Raw genomic sequence first — 18065 nt, forward strand, 5'->3', positions numbered from 1 at the left:
CTGGTTAGTCAGGAAAAAGTTCCCGGAACTGCTGCTTGCAGGCAGCTGGCCTTTAATCTGATTTTACCAGTAGTCTTACTGGAAAAGCTAATTTATAGCAGAAAGGAGTAGCTCTTACTATGAGCTCATGGGTCTTAGAATGACCGTCCCCCACAATAAACCACAACAGGTTTCTAACTGCCCAACCACGACAGGGTCAGCTGGTTTCTGGTAAATGACAGACTGCTGGAGAAATAGGAGCCTAAAGGTGTAGGCTCTGACAAGATGGCTAAACACTGGCCATATGGCCTACCGTCCCCAACATTGCCCCACTGACGATCACCAATAAAAAAGGGGACAAAAAGTTTAGACTGAACCCTAGCTATTTCGGGTGTACTGGCACCTTCAAAAACATGGCTCCAAACCCTCACCTTTTACGTCTGTCCTGGAAGTCACTGAGAAAGGTCACAGGCAGCTAAATGTGGAGGATCCTCTCATTATTATCAGGCATGAGGTTATAAAACTACTAAAAATACTTACTGGAAGCCATCTTCCTCATGGGATCTAATCATGGTACAAGCTAACTATACTGTGACTTCCCATGTAAACCAACAACCCCAACCCCAACATAATTGCTGGAGCTGGTGTCACCCACTTCTAATAAGATTCACCCCCACCCCCAGGTAAATTAAATAAATCTTAGACCAAGGGACACACATGGGACCTAGATCTCAATAAAAAATGAGGAGACGATGGCTTATTATTCACCATAAAACTTACTATGCTCAAAAAAAAAATGCACACAATGGGACCAAATTCCATCTTGGCTCCCAAACCATCCCCTCCAACCACTCCCATACTAAGGCTGCCAACTAAAGATTCCCCCATCCCAGTTTACCTTGGGCTCCCCTTCATCCAACCCGGACCCCCTACTGCAGCTAGTTTCTAAACTTTCTCAGTCCTCAATGAGTCCAGATCCAACCTGACTGAGTCTTGCTGGCTCTGGCCCCCATGCAAACCCCACCCCGGTATTATAAAGCTTTTGCCATAAACTCCTCTGTTCCAGCTAATGTCACTGATCCCCAATGATGCCGGTGACATCAGATACAAAATGCCCCGATATCTCACCAATTTGTCACAGGACAGGGTCAGTACATTGGTATGGTCAACAGTAAATTTAAGGGGCTGTGTATTTCCACACTAAAATTTAGGCCAGACCCAAGGGTGTACTACATGGCTCCAGACAAGACATGGTGGGTCTGCTCATCAGGAGTCACTCCCTGCATCTACTCAGAAGCCCTGAATAGAGATTTCTTCCTGTTGGTCCAGTTGGTGCCCCGTATCATCTGCCACACAAATGAGTCCCTCCTAGACATCTGGGATGTAAAATACACCAGACTCCCACAGGAACTCATAACCAGACTAACAATATCCGCGTGATTGGGGCTGGAAATGATTGGAGCTGCAACAGCTTTGGTGATTCAGGGCCGAAATTCCAGGACCTTAGGGTGGCTATAGATGAAGACATAAAACACCCCGAACAATCTATATCCCACCTTTAGGATTCCCTGTCCTCCCTATCTGAGGTGGTATTACAGAGCAGGAGGGAGCTAGATTTACTTTTCTTTGAACAAGGTGGCCTCTGTACAGCCCTTTTAAAACTGTTGCTTTTATGCTGATCATTCCAGAGTCATAAAGGACTCCATGGCCAAGGTCCAAAAGGGCCTAGCCAAACACAGACAAGAGCGAAAAGCCAGTCTAGGGTGGCTTGAGTCCTGGTATAATTCATCTCCATGGCTTACCACCCTAATTTCCACTCTCCTAGGTCCGCTCCTCATTATCGCCGTCCTTCTAACCTTTGGTGCCTGTGTATTCTCAATAGGTTACTGACTTTCATCTGGGAAAAAATAAATACGGTCCCAATAATGATGCTAAGACAACAATATGCCTGCCTAGGTAATGGGGCCACCCTAGCGGAGCATGAACTGTCATCAGACTATTGCAAGATTGGGATAGTTACAAGGGAAAAAGAATGTGAGATTCTAGATGGCCTAAGTTCATAAGAGAGATTATTAATTAGATGGCCTGGGCTCAACAGTAAAATTGTTAGCTAAAGAAACATAAAATTTGCCAGCTGAGCAAACAGGTTAAAATGCAGGCTGATATCAAGAACAAACTGCGGAAAATGAGTTAAAAATTCTCCACTAGCCTCCACCTCGACCCTGCCCTCGAAATTTACTACCTCAGACCCCCACCTACCTGAAAGATATCTCCCCCTACTTAGAATTTACTACCACAGACCCTATCACCTGATAAGTAACCACAGTTGTTAAGTTCTGCCTCTCTGAGAAGATGTTTAGACCCTCCACCGATACAGAACGGGGCCTCCCATCTCTAAGGAGTTTGGTAAACCCTGATGTGTCGCCTAAAAAACTCCTTTGCTTTTACTTCGACTTTAGTCTCTCAAATGGGTTTCCAGGAATAAACTTAGATGACCTAAGTTTAACACGCTCATTTTAGTAAGTTGCTTTTTTGGTTAGAAAACATACTCTAAGGCATCACACCTTAGGCAAAAAAAAATCCGTTTCTAATGAAACTGAACACATGTATCGCTCACGTTAGTAAGTTGCTTCTTTGGTTAGAAAAGGTGTAAACAGTCATTTTTAGAAAGCACTATACTTCTACACATGTGTTTGTTTCAGGAAGAAACACACTGTAATGCATGTTTCTGAAAGCAAAGCCACTGTTTCTGTGGAAACCTGGATACACTAAACAAACACATGTGATGACTGATTCTTCAGTCTTTCAAACCAGCATACCAACTTTCTAATGTTAGTGATGCCTGTGTCTGTGGGAAGGATTGTAAGCTTTATCCAGGTGAAGGGGCTTGGAAAAACCACGATACCCGACTGAGATTGACATTGTGACAGACTAAGTAGAACCATCCTGGCTCTGGAATTCAGGAACCGAACTACACACACACACACAGAGAGCGGGGGGGGGGGGGGGGGGGCGGGAAGGGGGAGAGATGGGGCTGGAGAGGTGGCTCAGTAGTTGAGAGTACTGGTTGCTCTTCCAGAAGATCCAGCTTCTGTTCTCTGCTCACATGCAGCAACTTCCAACCATCTGTAACTCTAGTTTCAGAGGGATCAACATCCTCTGCTGGCCTCTTCAGATACTGGTGCACAGACATACGTGCACACAGAATACAATACACATAAAATAAAAATAAATAAATTTTAAATAAAAATAGGGCAGTAAGATGGCTCAGTGGGTAAAGGCACTTGCTGTGCAGGCCTCACAAACCTGGGTTCAGTCCTTGGAAGCCACATACATGTGGGATGAGTGACTCACAAACATCCTACTGGCCTCCACATGCACTCCGTGGCATTAGTGTACACACATATCATGTGCACATATGCAATAATAGTAAATAATTTTGTTTGGTTTTGGTTTTTTTGGAGACAGCCTTTCTCTGTGTAGCCTTGGCTGGGATTACAGGCATGTGCCACCACACCCAGCAATAATGTTTAATTAATAACAAAAAATAAAAATAAAATCTCAGCCAAGTGTGGTGGTATACACCTTTAATCTCAGCACTTAGGAGGCAGAGACAGGCAGATGACTTTGAGTTTGAGGCCATCTTGGTCTACAAAAGTGAGTCCAGGACAGCTACGTCTACACAGAGAAACCCTGTCTTGGAAAAAAACTCAGCAGGAAGTGGTGGCGTATGCCTTTAATCCCACACAAAGGAGGCAGAGGCCAGCCTGGGCTACAGAGTGAGTTCCAAGATAGCCAGGACGACACAGAGAAACCCTGTCTTAAGAAAACCAAAAAATAGCCTAGCATAGTGGCTCATGCCTTTAATCCCAGCACTTGGGAGGCAGAGGCAGGTGGATAGCTGTGAGTTCAAGGCCAGCTGGTCTACAAAGTGAGTCCAGGACAGCCAAGGCTACACAGAGAAACCCTGTCTCAAAAAACAAAAAATAAATAAATAAATAAAATCTCAAGACAGATTCGTGTGTGTGTGCACACACGTGCATGCACACACACACACACACACACACACACACACACACACACACACACACACACACACCAGATGTGGTGGCACATGTCTAAAATTCCATCACTTAGGAGGAAGCCATAGCAGAAAGATCAGGAGTTCAAGGCTAGCCTCAGTTACATTGTGAGTTCAAGTGTAGCCTGGGCTTCTAGAGACAAGAGGAGGGCAGAGACTCCCTCCCAATATGTTTGGTGGGTGAGGAAACATCTTTCTCAGGTGGAGCCTATGAAGCCATGAGAGGGTTGCTTGCCTACAACAAGGAATGGACAGCCACATTCCCAGAAAAAGCATGAGTGAACCCGACCATCTAATGCCTTTAATCCCAGCACTAGGGAGGTAGAGGCCATCCTGGTCTACATAGCAAGTTCCAAGGTTGGCCAAACCTGCATAGTGTGATCCTGTCTCAAAAAACAAACAAAAACCAAAAAAACAAAACTTGCGATGTGGCTTCCCAAGGAAAAAATTTGAGGTGACAGAAACCAGATGTGGTTTTAACCAGGGTTCCTGAAGCCAGGGTCCCAATGCTCCTAATGGCATAAAGTGCACAACTGAAGCAGCTACTGACTACTGAGGGTCATGGGACCTCATGCCCAGGACCCTAGCATGATTTCAGACGGGGTCGTTCATCAGCGAGTCCTGTAGACTGGCTAATAGAGGGGTGACATCCTGTGGTCATTAAAGGGAACACTCTGGACATGGTAAAATATGAGAAAGTTTCTTGGTAAATTCAGAGTGGTCTAAGATGCTGGACCTCTCAGTAGGAAGGGTTATGTAAGAATGAGCCATAAACTGAAAATAAGAGCAGTGGCCAGGTTGTCTACCCAGGTGTGTGCTTGACCATATTTCTATAGTGGATGCACAGGAGAAAAGTTTGAAAAGATGTGTCCCTACATGTTCAAAGAGCCTAAACCAGGCATTAATGAGTATGGACTTTTGTTTGCTTGTTTTTATTTTTTCTCTCAACAGTAGCAACAACAGCAGTAATAATAACAACAGTGACAGAGAAGGTGGCATATGACCTTAATCCCAGCACTCAGGAGGCAGGCAGGCAGATCTCTGAGTTCAGGGCCAGCCTGGACTACGTAGTGAGCCTAGGACAGCCAGGGACACTAAGTCATAGAGGGGGAGGGGGAGGGGAGACTCTGGGGGAGGGGGAGAGAATGAGAATTTGACAAAACCCAGCATTCTTTCCTGGCAGCTGAAGAGGTAGCAGTTAGGAGCACTTGCTATTCTTTCAGAAAGGTTCCAGTGTCCACCTGAAGGCTCACAACCATCCATAACTCCAGTTCTATTACATCCAATGCCTTCTTTTGACCTCCACAGGCACCAGGTATGCACATGGTAAACATACATATATGCAAACAAAACATACATAAAATAAATTTTAAAATCCAAAACAAAAACCCATAATTAGAGGTGGCAGTATGGCCCAACACTACATAGTGAGACCCTGTCTTAAAAATGAATAAGCTGGGTATAGTGGTATAGACCTTTAATCCCAGCATTTTGGAGGCAGAGGCAGGCTAATGTCTGGCAGTTAAGGTAGCCTGGTCTACATAGAAAGCTCCTAGCCAGCCATGGCTACACAATGTCATCAGAGACTTCATCCAGCAACCAATGGGAGCAGACACAGAGTCCCACAGAGCTTGGGGACTCCTGTGAAGGAGGGAGGGAAGGATTAGAGGAGCCTGAGAGGTCAGGGAGCCTGTATGGGTCTGACCTAGGTCCTCTTCATATGCTATGATTGTGTAGCTCAGTGTTTGTTCTTGCAGGATTCCTAACAGTGGGGGGCGGGAGGGACATAACTCTTTCACCTGCCTCTGGGACCCTTTTCCTCATCCTACTTTGCCTCATCCAGCCTTGATGTGATAATATGTGTCTGATACTATTAACTTGTTATTCCATATTTGGTTGCTGTCCCTGGGAGGCCTCCTGCTCTTTTCTGAGGGGACATGGAAGTGGGTGGATCTAGGGGAAAGGAGGAAATGGGGTGAGGGGAGACAGGAAACTGCAGTAGGGATATAATATGTGAGAGAACAATAAATAAATAAATAAATAAATAAATAAATAAATAAATAAACACTGACTGTTCTTCAAAAAGAACCCATGTCCAATACCCACATGGTGCCTCACAATCGACTAATTCCAGTTCCAATAGATCCAATGCCTTCATCTGGCCTCTGTGGGCACTGCACGCATGTGGTGCAAAGGGCTCTTGGAATAAAATAAAAAGCTAAATGTCATTCTTGGCTACATGGAAAGTTCAGAGCCAGCCTGCGTTACATAATAACTTGTCTCAAAAAACAACAACAACAACAAAAAAAAGCTTAAAGGCCATAGAAATATGGCAAGTACATCTAGCAGGCCCCTGGAATCACACATTTACTACATTAACAAATTCTAGCACTCGGGATACTGAGGAAGCAGCATGGTGAGTCCAAGGCCAGCCATCTGAGGTAGCAAAAATGTGTGAGCTAATGCTCCTCCCTTAGAGTTCCCTCCATTCTCAGGAACTTTTTCATTTTTTCATAGTTAAATACATGTTCTCTCTACTTAAAAAAAAAAATCAACTCATTAGGTCCCCCTGTCTTAGTCAATGTTCTAGTGCTGTAAAGAGACACCATGATCAAGCAACTCTTTTTTTTTTTCACTTAAAAAAGTTATTATAATTTATTCAGATTACATGCCGATTGTTATCCCCTCATTTGTATCTTCCCCTTCCCATCGTCCCTCCTTCTTCTACCTTATTCCCCTTCCCTGACTGAAGGGGACCCCCTCCCTACCATAAGACCACCACCTACCAGGTCTCATCCGGATAGGCTCCTTCCTTTTACTCTGTGCCACCAGGCCTCCCCACCAAGGGGAAGTGATCAAATTGGGAGCACTAGAGTTCATGTGAGATTCAGTCCCCATTCTCCCCACAACCTCGGAGAATGAGCTGTCCATTGGCTAGATCTGAACAGTAGGTCTAGGTTCTATGCATGCATTATCCTTGGTTGGTGCATCGGTTTGTGCAGGCCCCCAGGATCCCGATCCGCCGGCCCTGGTGGTCTCTTTGTGGGGCTCCTGAACCCTCTGAACTCTTCTGTCCCCTCACTCTTCCATACCATCTCACCTGGAATCCAGCATCAAGTCCCAGCATCTGTCCCGATCCCCCCGCTGGGTGGAGTCTCTCAGAGGACATCTATGTTGGGCTAATATCCACTTATAAATGAGTATATACCATGCGTGTCTTTCTGGGCCTGGGTTACCTCATTCAGGATGATCATTTCTAGTTCCATACATTTGCCTCTGTAGTTCCTGTTTTCTTCTCTAAGTTCTCTCTTTCCAGGTTTTCCTCAATTTGTGCTTTTATCATTGTTTTCATTTTCATCTTCAGATCTTGAACTGGTTTTTTTTTCCTTAACCTGATTGCATTTTCCTGAATTTCTTTCAGTGATTTCTTCATTTCCTCTGTCATGGCCCCTCTAAGGTCTTCAGTATGTTTGTATCTTCCTGTATTTGTTTATGCATTTTATTCGTTTCATCAATTATCATCTTCGTTATGAAGGATTTGAGGTAATTTTCTTGTATTTCAGTTGTGTTTGAGTTTCCAGGGCTGATTGCTTTGGGATGACTGGGTTCTGGAGCTGCCATATTATTTAGGCTTTTGTTGTTTGTGGTGTGTTTTTTTTTTACACTGGCCTTTAGTCATCTTGCTGTCTCTGATGTTGGGAGGTAGTTTCTGGTGTCCTTTACTAGCCATTGAGAGCAGCTCCTAGGTGAGTGGCTATAGGTTGAAAACCTTTCACCTGCAGGGATCAGGGAACCCTTCCATGGATCAGACAGGTGACCTGGGTTCACACCCAGGAATTTCTGAGGGTTGGCCGGGTGGCCTGAGGTTAGATTCCCTTGTGCTGTACACTGTAGGATCTCCTCTGGGCTCGAAGACCCAGACACTATTGCCTTGTGGCCCACAGTTCCCTCCGAAACACAGGACACCGGTGCTGTTCGCTGGCCGGCAAGTGGCTAACTAGTCTTTGGAGTCCATGCCTATGCCTACTTGGACCCGGAGACTCTCCGTGGATTGTCCAGGTGACCTGAAGTCAAATTCATCAGTGCTCCACACTTTGGGATCTCCCCTGGGCTAGAAGCTCCAGACACTGGCACCTTGTGGCCCACTGCATGGTCCAAGACAGCGAGGGTACTCTGTGCCTGCTAGCATGTGGCTAAGGTTTGGGGACTGCTCCTGTGCCTGTGCCTATGTCTGCTTGGACCCGAGAACTGTCCATGGATTGGCCAAGTGACCTGAGGTCAGATCGACCCGTGCTCCACACCTTAGGGTCTCCCGTAGGCTAGCAGACACAGTTGCTGGTGCTTTGCAGCCCACAGTTCAGTCTGAGGTAGAGTGCCTGGCACAGCTGGGCTTTAGAGACCATGAGGTTGCTCGCCTGGGTGCTGGGGCTTTCCATGGATTGGCCGGGTAATTCCAGGTCAGATCTACCTGTGCTTCACACCCTGGAGTCTCCCCTGGGCTAGCAGACCCAGATGCTGGTGCTCTGCAACCTGCCTTTCAGTCCGAGACACAGAGTCAGAGATGTAGAGCACAGATGCAGCTTGCATACAGATACATGTCTAGACTCTGGGGACTGGGCACCCGCCTGCAGAAACCCAGGGACTCTTCCGTAGGACAGCTAGAAGGCCCAAGACCAGATGCACCTGTGTCCCACACAATGCGTGGACCCCTCTTACCCAGAGTACTCCAGCTCTGGTGCTCTGTAGGTCCCAGCTCAGTCCTTGAGCTCAGTCACTCCAATCAGACCCACAGCAACTCTTATGAAGGAAAGCTTTTACCTGAGCCTCAATTACAGCTTCAGAGGTTAAGTCTATTATCAGCACGTAAGGAAGCATGACAGCACACTGGCAGACATGGTAGCTGAGAGTTATACATCAGGCTGTGCAGACAGCAGAAAGGAGAGAGCTAGGTCTGGTTTGAGGATTTAAAAGCCTAAAGCCCACCTCCAACAACACACTTCCTCCTACAAGGCCACACCCACTCCAACAAGGCCACACCTCCTAATCTCCATCAGCATTCAGATATATGAGTCTATGGGGCTATTCCTATTCAAACCACCACACATCCCCTTTTGTGTTTATTTTTATCTTATGAGAACGGGTATTCTGTCTACATGTATTATATGTGTGCCATGTGTTGTATGCATGCTGCCTAGAGGACCAGAAAATGACATCCCATCCCCTGTAACTGGAGTTACAGACAAGTGTGAGCTGTTGTGTGGGTGCTTGGAATCAAACCCACGTCCTCTCCAAGAGCAGCCAGTGCTCTTAACTGCTGAGCCACCTTTCCAGCCCACATTTGTCCCTTCCTTCTTCCTCCTACCATAGATCTTGCCTTTGTTTTTTTATTTTTTTATATGCATAGGTGTTTTGCCTGCAAGTATGTTTGTGTGAGGGTGTCAGATCTTGGAGTTAGCAAACAGTTGTGAGCTGCCATGTGGGTGCTGGGAATTGAACCTGAGTCCTCTGGAAGAGCAGTTGGTGCTCTTAACCGCTGAGCCATTTCTCCAGGATCTGGGGATCCTGCCTTTAAAACACACTTTGAGTCCATTTTTCTCCCCTTCCATCCCCACTAGCCTAGTCCAGACCACCTGGACCACTACCACAGGATGCCAACTGGCCCCTCTGCTTCCCCTGTCCATATGGAGGGACCTGCACAAAGAGATGTTAGGTGATCATTCCCTGTTTCACACACTTGCAAGAGGGCTTTACGCCAGGAAGGGAGTAAAATGGAAACCATTTCCCTAGCTTCAGGCAGAAACAGACCCTGCATCCTAGCCCTACGGCAACTCTATCCCCCACCACCACCACTTCCCCCAGTTTACTGTTTCCACTGTGCCTACGTCATTTTCTCTATTTCCCAAACAGGAAGCCCCTCCCTGTTTCAAGGACTTCAATAATACCTTCTGGCCTGGAACATTACCTTCAAGAAGGCGTCACTGACCATGAGTATTCGGTTAAGAGAGGCAACTCCGTCCAGGTTATAGCTTCATTCTTCATACAGCTCCCATCACTGTCTGATGCTTGTCATACGTGCCTGTTTTTCTTTCTTTCTTTCTTTCTTTCTTTCTTTCTTTCTTTCTTTTTAAGATTTATTTATTTATTATGTATACAGCATTCTGCCTGCAGACTAGAAGAGAGTACCAGATTTCATTATAGATGGCTGTGAGCCACCATGTGGTTGCTGGGAACTGAACTCATGACCTTTAGAGGGACAGTCAGTGCTCCCAACCTCTGAGCCATCTCTCCAGCCCCGTGCCTGTTTTTCTATTTTCCTTCTCCCCTGTTTAACTGTCTTGGCACCTTGCTGTGTCACCAGCACTGTGGTGCCTGGCACTCAGGCTGTACTCATCCACTTCTAAAGAATAAAGGGAACAGGAGGAGGGAACTAGGTAGAGAGATGGTGCTGCAGTTCAGAGCCAGAGGACCCAGGTTTAATTCCCAGCACCCATACGACATCTCACAACTATCTATAACTAGACATACATGCAGGCAAAACAGTCACCACATAAAATAAATAAATGTTTTAAGTTTTGGGCTTTTTTATGTATACAGTACTCTGCCTGCATGCCAGAAGAGGGCACCAGATCTCATTTTAGATGATTGTGAGCCACCATGTGGTTGCTGGGAATTGAATTCAGGACCTGTGGAAGAGCAGCTGGTGCTCTTAACCTCTGAGCCCTCTCCAGCCCCTAGACTTATTTTTGTATGCATGAATACTTTGCCTGAATATATGTGTGTGTGTGTGTGTGTGTGTGTGTATATATATACATATACATATATACAGATACACACACACACACACACACATACATACATATTACCTCCCACATGTCTGGTGCCCATGAAGATCAGAAGAGGGTGTCAGATACCCTGAAACTGGAGTTACAGATGGCTGTGAGCTGCCATGTGGATGCTTGAAACAAAACCTAAGTCTTCTGCAAGAGTAAGAAATATGCTTAACTTATGAGCCATGTCTCCATCCCCAGTTTTGTTTTGTTTTTAATTTAAAAAAAAAATTGTACCAGGCATGGTGGCACACACCTTTAATCCCAGCACTCAGCAGGCAAAGACAGGCAGATCACTGTGAGTCCAAGGCCAGCCTGGTCTACAAAGCAAGTCCAGGACAGCCAAGGCTAACACAGAGAGACCCTATCTCACAAAAAAAAAAAAAAAAAAAAGCAAAACAAAACAACAACAGCAAAAAGAATCAGGAGAGATGATGTTGGAGAGATAGCTCATTGATCAAAGACACTGGCTGTTCCTTGGAAAGGTAGAAGTTAGATTCCCAGCACCTACATGGTAGCTCACAACTATCTGTAACTCCAAGATTACAAGAGATCTGACACCCTCTTTTGGTCTTCTCAGGCCTCAGGGCCTACATAAACACATGTAGTTCACAGACATAAGAAGAGGCAAAATACCTACACACATAAAAATAGTTTTAAAAACTGAATAAGCTGGGGGTGGTGGTGCATGCCTTTAATCCCAGCACTCAGAAGGCAGAGGCAGGCGGATCTCTGTGAGTTCGAGGCCAGCCTGGTCTACAAAGCAAGTCCAGGACAACCAAGTCTATGCAGAGAAACCCTGTCTTGAAAAACAAAAACAAAAACAAAAACAAAAAAAAAAAAAGAAAAAGAAAAGAAAAGAATAAAAGGCCAGGCATGGTTATAAACACCTCTACTTCCAGCACCCAAGAGGCAGAGGTAAAAGTATCAGAAACTCACTACAGAGGGGGTACAAGGCTAGTCTGGGCTATAAGCATCTGTCTTTTTTAAAAGGGGGGCGGGGTGTTGGAGAGATGGCTCAGAGGTTAAGAGCATTGACTGCTCTTCCAGAGGTCCTGAGTTCAATTCCCAACAACCACATGGTGGCTCACAACCATCTATAATGAGAGCTGAGGTCCTTTTCTGGAGTGCAGGTGTACATGCAGGCAGAACACTATATACATAATAAATAAATCTTTTTTAAAAAATAAAAATAGAGGCTGGAGAGGTGGCTCAGAGGTTAGGAGCACTGGCTGCTCTTCCAGAGGTCCTGAGTTCAATTCCCAGCAACCACATGGTGGCTCACAACCATCTATAATGTGATCTGATGCCCTCTTCTGGGCTGCAGGTGTATATGCAGGCAGAGCACTATATAAATAAATAAATAAATAAATAAATAAATAAATAAATAAATAAGAATAGCTGGGCATCATAGCAAATGCCTTTAATCCCAGCACTCTGGAGGTAGAGGGAGGAAGATCTCAGTGAGTTCAAGGCCAGCCTAGTCCACATAGTGAGTTCCAGGACAGCCAGAGCTATGAAAAAAAAAGACCTTGTCTTGAAAAACAAAATAGACAAAACCAAAGAACAGCAAGGGCTAGTAAGAATCCCTTGCCAAGTGTGAAGCTGCTGCCAAGCCTTACAACCCTAGTTCAGTTCCCGCAACACTCTTGGTTCTGCTAAAGAATCTACTCTGGAAAACTGTGACCTCTGTGTAACCACTGTGGCACCCTCCACCATCATTACCCACCACTCACCAAATAAACTAAGCAAACAAAATGAAAGGCTGCACCAGAAAGACAGCACAGGTTGAAGGCACCTGCCTTACAAACCTAACAACCTGAGTCCTATCCCAAGCCCCACATAAAGATGGCAAAGCAGGAGCCTAGAGAGTTGGCTCAGAGGGTGGAGAACCTGTTATTCTTGCAGAGGACTGATGAAGTTCCCAGCACCCAGCTGGACAGCTTACAATTGACTGCAGCGTCAGCTCCAGAGTATTCAATGCCCTCTGATAGTCTCTTTGGGCATCTTCAAGCATGCATGCACACACAGAGACACAGAGACAGACAGACAGACAGACAGACAGACAAACAAACAAACAAACAAATATTGTTTTTGGTGGAAAGAAGACCAACTCCAACCTGGGCGTAGTCACCCACGCCTTTAATCCCAGCACTTGGGAGGCAAAGGCAGGTGGATCTCTCTGAGTTCAAGCCCAGCCTGGACTACAGAGAGAGTTCCAGAACAGCCAGAACTGTTCCACAGAGAAACCCTTTCTTAAAATAAAAAAAAAAAAAGACCAACTCCACAAAATTGTCTTCTAACTGCACACTTTCACAAACACACACACACACACACACACAATTTTAAAAGAAAGAGTTTTCTTTGTTGTTGTGTTTTGTATATTTAGTTTTTTGTTTGAGGAAGGGTCTCCCTGTGGTCCTGGCTGGGTATCCTGGAACTCAATCAGGTTGAGGATCAAGTTGACCTCAAACTCCCAGCAATCCTCCAGCCTCTGCCTCCCCGAGTACTGGAATTAAGGGTATGCTCCACCACTCCGGGTCCTTAAAGAATATTTTTCTTAGGGCCCTGGAGAGATGGATCAACAGTTAAGAGCACTAACTACTCTTCCAAAGGACCCAGGTTCAATTCCCAGCACCCACATGGCAGCTCACAACTATCTGTAACTCCAAGATCTGACACCCTCATACAGATATACATGCAGGCAAAAAAATTGCACATAAAATGAAAATAAATAAAGTTTTTATTTTTTCCTTTTTTAAAAAATTTTATTTTATTAATTTCTTCTTATTACATCTCAATGGTTATCCCATCCCTTGTATCCTCCCATTCCTCCCTCCCTCTCATTTTCCCCTTACTCCCCTCCCCTATGACTGTGACTGAGGGGGACTTCCTCCCCCTTTATATGCTCATAGGGAATCAAGTCTCTTCTTGGTATAAATAAATTTTTTAAAAGAATTTTTTTTTAGAGAAAGGAGAGATGATTCTCTAAAGTGTGTTGCTTCTCAGAGCCTTTACGGCAAATCAGCGCCATGATGGACCGTGGACCGTGGCCACCAGGTGGCACCAAAAACCAAGAAGCAAATACGAGCCAACAGAATTGATAGCCCAATGGGAGTCATTGCACCTCGCTGAGCTCCAGGAGTTGGACTGCCTTGGGTTGGATACCATCTCTACCCAACCGCTCTCCAGGTACTGAAGTAGAGGCTGGATCCAGGCTAGACTCTGTACCCGAGTCTTTTCATCTCTCTATCCAATAGGCACAGGTAGGCCAAACCTCCTCTACCTCAGAACCTTCCTTTATATCAGAGTCAGTTTGGGACTAAGGATGCTGGGGAAAGGGAAGAGGCCTTCGCTTTCCTCAACCTCCGATTCCACTTCCGGTAGTGAGGAGTGAGTCTGTTCTTGTGTTATTGTTTTGTTTTGGTTGGTTGGTTTTTGAAGACCGGGCTGTCCTAAACTCACTTTGTAGACCAGGCTGGCCACAAATTCAGAGATTCTCCTGCCTCTGCCCCCGAGTGCTGGGATTAACAGAGTGCCCCACCACCGCCAAGCCAAAAGATGGGCTTTTAAGTGGTGAATCTTAGAAATTTGATACTCTAATAAAAGTACTTAGGCAGAACTTATGCACATGGTTTTGCCCAAAGATGTTCTTTATAAATTGCTGTTATCTGACTGACCTTCCCAACCTCCAGCCCCACAGGCACAGGGAGTTTTCTTAGCCTATGTCCCTGTCCTTTATTTCCACCATAAAAGTCAAAGCTAAACCCTAGCTATCCATTCCTGGTGGTGGGTGAGGCCAAGAAGATGTGTAGTGCATGCAACCAGGGTGAGCCTCACAGTAATGGCCAACAGCTTGTGCAGAGGGAGTGGGGACACTTGAAGCCACTAGAAGGCCTTGCCCATCTCTACCTGCCTAGCACTTGAGAGGATGCAGCCTGGATCCTCTGTGTCTTGGTTGGTATTTTCATCACTTGACACAAGCCGAAGTTATCTGGGAAGAGGGAATCTCAACTGAGAAAATGCTTCCCTAATATTAGCCTGTAGGCAAACCCATGGGGCAGTTTCTTGATTAATGATTGATATGGGAGGCCCAACCACTGTGGACAGTGCCACCCAGGGCAGATGATCCAGGATTGTATCCTAAAGCAGGCTGAGATAGCCATGGAGGGCAAGCCCATGAGTCTCTGTTCTACTCCTGTCCTGCCTCCAGCTTCCTGCTTTGAGTTCCTGCCTTGGCTTCCTCTAAAGATAAACTATAATACACAAGCCATATAAACCCTTTCCTCTCCAACTTGTTTTTGATCATGGTGCTTCATCACAGCAATAGAAATCATTTTTATGGCTCTAACTAAGGCAAAGCCCCTTGATCTAAACACTCACCAGGTCCCGCCCCCCCCCCCACCATTGCTGTGCTAGATTAAATTTTAAACACATAAAGTATAGTTATTAGAGCTAAGGATGCAGTTTAGTTGGTAGAGCATGTTAGGTACTTGTCTAACATACAGAAAGCCCTGGGTTCAATCCCTAATACCATATAAACATGCCATATGACATACGCTTGTAACCCCAGTACCAGGAGGGTTAGGTGGTCAAGGCCAGCCTCAGCTACAGGGAAAGGTCAAGACCAACTTGTGCTACATGAGTTAGCCAGGGGTCTAACATATACACATAAGTTCATCCCCAAACTAAAATAAAATAACATAGATAAATAATAGGGGCTAGTGAAGTGGTTCAGTGTATAAAAAATATCAAACATGAGTCATTTCTATTAAAAACAATAAAATTTGTGTTTGGAACAAGGAAGTCAGAAATTTTTTTCGGGGGGGAGGTTTCGAGACAGGGTCTCTCTGTGTTAGCCTTGGCCATACTGGACTTACTTTGTAGACCAGGCTGGCCTCGAACTCACAGCAATCCACCCGCCTCTGCCTCCCAAGTGCTGGGATTAAAGGAGTGTGCCACCATGCCTGGCCAAAAAGATTTTTTTTAATTATTCAAGTAACTGCAAATTGAAAACAAGTAAGACAGCTATTCCAGCACTCAGGAGACAGAGGCCAGCTTGGTCTACAGAACAAGTTCCAGGACAGCCATCTCTCCAGTCCTTTTTTTTTTTTTTTTTTTTTTAATTTTGTTTTTTAGAGACAGGGCTTCTCTGTGGAGTACTGGCTGTCCTGGATTCATTTTGTAGACCAGGCTGACCTCAAACTCACAGAGATCTGCCTGCCTCTGCCTCTCTATGCTGGGATTAAAGGCGTGTGCCACCACTCCTGGCTGGTGCTGGCGAGTTTAAGTCAATGTGACACAAGCTAAAGTCATCTGAGAGGAGGGGAACCTCAATGAAGAAAATACCTCCACAAGATGGAGCTGTAGGCAAGCAAATAATGCATTTTCTTTTAATGGGGATCTGGAAGGAGACCATTGTGGGTAGTGCCATCTCTAGTGATCCTGGGTTCTATAAGAAAACAGGCTGAGAGTTGGGTGTCATGGCACATACCTTTAATTCCAGCATTTAGGAGGCAGAGGCAGGCAGATTTCTGAGTTTTAGTGAGTTCCAGGACAGCTAGGGCTACAAAGACAAACAATGTCATTAAAACAAAGAAACAAAAACAGAAAGGGATCGGGGCATGGTGGCATGTGCCATGCCTTTAATCCCAGCACTCAGGGAGGCAGAGGCAGGCTGATCTCTGTGAGTTCAAGTCCAGCCTGGTCTACAAAGCAAGTCCAGGACAGCCAAGGCTACACAGAGAAACCCTGTCTTGAGGGGAAAACAACAACAAAAACAAAAACAAAAAAGACAAACCATCTCTCTCTCTCTCTCTCTCTCTCTCTCTCTCTCTCTCTCTCTCTATCTCTCTCTCTCTCCCCTCCTCTTACCCTTCCATTCCTTCTTCCTCTTCCTCTCTGTCTCTCTCTGGGGTACCCCTTCCTTTTTTCCTTCTCCCCCGTGCTCATTTAATAAACTCCTCTACAACATTAAAAAAAAACAGGAAGCAAGAAAACAAGGAGGGAGGGAAGGAAGGAAGGAAGGAGGGCAGGAGGGCAGACAGACAGACAGACAGACAGACAGACAGACAATAAGCAGCACTCTTAACACAGCCTCTGCTTCAGCTCCTGCCTCCCCTTTCCTGCTCTGTTTGTGTTCCTGCCCTCTTCTTTCAATGATGAACTGTGATGTAGAGTAGATGTGTAAGCCGAACAAAACCTTTCTTCCCCAAGTTGGTTTTGGTCCAGGGACAGTGGGGAGCTAGCACAGTGTGTGGTATATGGAATTGTAGCAAGTCTGACAGAAATTAAGATATTCTAAAGAGACATTTGTACCTTTCGCCCTGTCAGAATATTGAAACAACGGACCCCCAAAGAATCGGGAACTTCCGCAGGAATCTCAAGCTGGAAGAAGAAGGTGCCAGCCAGAGCAGTCAGGGACCCTGTCTCTGGGTGAGAGGGTTCCCACAGTTCCAGCGGCTTGTTAGACTACCTTACGGGGTGTGACTGAAGCCCTGACAATGATGACTGAGTGGTGGATGGCTCTATATTTACACTTGGAGCTGAAGAAATGGCTCATGGTGGCTGGGCATAGTGGCCCACACCTTTATTCCCAGCTCTCAGGAGGCAGGTAGATAGCTGTGAGCTCAAAACCAGCCTGGACTCCAAAGCAAGTCCAGGACACCAAGGCTACACAGAAACCCTGTCTCAAAACACCAAAAAAATTTAATAATTAATAAATAAATAAACAAATAGAAGAAGAAATAAAGAAAGGAAAAAAAAGAAAGAAATGAGCCAGGCAGTGGTGGCACACACCTTTCATCCCAGAACTCGGGAGGCAGAGGCAGGCACATCTCTACAAGTTGGAGGACAGCCTAGTCTACAAAGTGAGTCCAGGACAGCCAAGGCTATCATAGAGAAACCCTGTCTCAAAAAAACAACAACAAAAAAGAAATGGCTCATGGTGAAGAGAACTTATTGCCTTGTAGAGGACCCAAGTTCTGTTCCCAATGCCCACATGCTGGCTCAAAATTGCCTGTAACTCCAGTTCCAGGGGAATCTATGCCCTTTCTAGCTTCTGCAGGCACCAGGAACACATATGGTACACAGACATGCGTGCAGGCAAAACACTCATGAAATACATAAAATGAAAAATAAAAAAAAATCATGAGGCAGTGGTGGTGCACATCTTTAAT

The sequence above is a fragment of the Acomys minous genome (genome assembly GCF_964271855.1).
Source record: "Acomys minous genome assembly, chromosome: 12".
Classification (NCBI taxonomy): domain Eukaryota; kingdom Metazoa; phylum Chordata; class Mammalia; order Rodentia; family Muridae; genus Acomys; species Acomys minous.